Below are 2,489 nucleotides of genomic sequence, written 5' to 3' on the forward strand. Positions count from 1 at the left end.
TCTTATATCTGAGAGGGTAATAACAGATCTTAAACTTCCTAGCATCACACCAATGTCTAGGTTGTTAGATAAAGCCAACACTTGAGATTATCATGCTTGTCCCAAGAGATTGGTTGCACAAGGTGGTTTTTGACAAGTAATGGTCTGGTTTTTAATGCTTGTTCAGTATGGTTTCACCAATGAGAGTTGGGTTATGATGTTACTGTAACTTGATCACTTCTGTCATGAGAGTGGATTAGTGAGTCATTAAGATCATTGTCTAGTGATAGCTCATGTTTGATTGAGGTTTGTTGACCAGTTTAGATAGCCACAGCCTGAACACTAGCCCATGAATCCATCTTTGGAAGCCTTCTTTGTCATTTGATTGTTTACTTATCGCATATATTCCTGTTTCATTGCATTATGTTCTGTTTTAAGTTGTTTAGATTGCTTCTGTTCTTCGTATTTGCCCACTCGACCTAGCCACTCGACCATACACACGGTCGAGTGCTTGATCGAGCACCTTCGGTTTGTTCATTTTACTTTATGTTTCATTTCTGTTTCATTTAGTTTACTTTCTGCATTTACATTTCTGTCATTAGGATTGTTAGTACCAAAACATTTTCATATTTGGCTTGACTTGATTCTCTGTTTACATCGTGATTGCATGCATCACACACTTTATGGATTAACATCCTTTATGCTACAACTACATAAGGGTATTGAATCACCCTGCATCCCATTCTGATCATCCATACTTATGTCTGTTTATTTGATTGCATCATCCATTCATTCATAAGTAAACAAGGAGAAAGTAAGTGTTTCATGCCCCTCTTCCCCACCTGAATCCAGCATAACGGTGTACGAAATGGTCTCCCATACAACACCTCATAAGGAGCCATCCTAATACTCGTCTAGTAACTGTAGTTGTAAGAAAACTCTACCAAGCTCAAGTTGTCCGCCCAATGGCCACTCCATTCCAGCACACACATCTTCAGCAAATCCTCCAAAGTCTCGATCGTCCTCTCCGAGTGATCGTTCGTCTAAGGATGATAGGCTGTACTCATATGCACTTTCGTGCCCATCTCTGCCTGAAACGCCCTCTAAAACACCGAAGTAAACTTGGAATCACTGTCAGACACGATACTCGCAGGCACACCATGCAATCTAAATATCTTCCTCACATACTTTCTAGTCAAAATCGCTGCTCCATCGGTTTTCTTGATGGCCAGAAAGTATGCAGACTTAGTCAACCGGTCCACAATGACCCAAATCGCATCTAAGATCCGAGACCTTGGCAACCCTACCACAAAGTCCATCGTGATCATATCACACTTCCACTCTTGAATGGGTAAACTCTATAATAAACCACTCAGAACCTAACGCTCAGCCCACTTCCGGCTCAAAGCATCTGCAAACAGATTAGTTTTACCAGGGTGGTAAGCTATATTCAGATCACAATCTGCTACCAACTCCATCCAACGTCTTTGCCTCAAATTCAGCTCAGACTTAGTGAAGATGTACTTCAAGCTCTTATAATCTGTAAATACCTGCACCTTTCCAACATAAAGATAGGATCTCCAAATCTTCAAGCCAAAAACCACCGCTGCCATCTCCAAATCATGAGTAGGATAAATGGCCTCATGCTTCCGCAACTACCGCGAAGCATAGGCAATAAACTTCCCATGATGCATCAATACACACCCCAAACAATCTCTGGACGAATTCGTGTACACAATGTATGGCTCATTCTGCTCTAGCAGTGTCAACACTGGCGTTGCGATGCCCTGCACCAAGACTATGCCCAAACAATCAAAATTTAGTTAGTTATTTATTTTAGTTAATATTTTAGTTATTTATTTATTTAATTATTAAGGTTGAGGTTAGGTAATATTACTTAGAATTTTTTTTACTGTTATGCTGTTCACATTGTTAGTCAAGTTAGTTAGGTAAATAGCATTAGCCGTATCGTGTTATCCCATCTGTCTATTGTGTGTTGCGTGTAACTCCGTAACATTATGGCTTACGAAGGGTTGGAGCGGGTCATGCTCGACCGGACGCTGCATGACGATGTATTATGAAGGAATGCAGATCTCTTTTAGACTTTTTGTCTAGGAGTGTAGGGCATTGCTTTGGGATATCATGTATTCGTAGAAGGCCTTACTAGGAACATTAGAAGTCTATTTAGCAGTCTTTATTTATTTAGTCCATTGCTTGTGGCGTAATGCTGCCTTATCACATTACTATTATCTTGCTTGTGTTTGAAGGAAATGGGGTTGGGGCATACTAACACTTAGAGATCTCGGACTCATTGAGTAATCTTAGATTACTCATACCATATTTATTTTTGCAGGTGACCAGTAGAGGGTTATTCTAAAGGAGAAGTTGGACGTTAAGAAAGATAGTATAGGTTTTTGCTGCCTTTTTGTACAATTTGTTTTCAAGTATAGGTATATATAATGGTTTTGGAGATTAGCTCCTGGCCGAATAAAACGTATGACTTTTGGTAA

This window comes from Camelina sativa, chromosome 7, assembly GCF_030686135.1.
Source record: "Camelina sativa cultivar CO46 ecotype springtype chromosome 7, ASM3068613v1".
Lineage (NCBI taxonomy): Eukaryota > Viridiplantae > Streptophyta > Magnoliopsida > Brassicales > Brassicaceae > Camelina > Camelina sativa.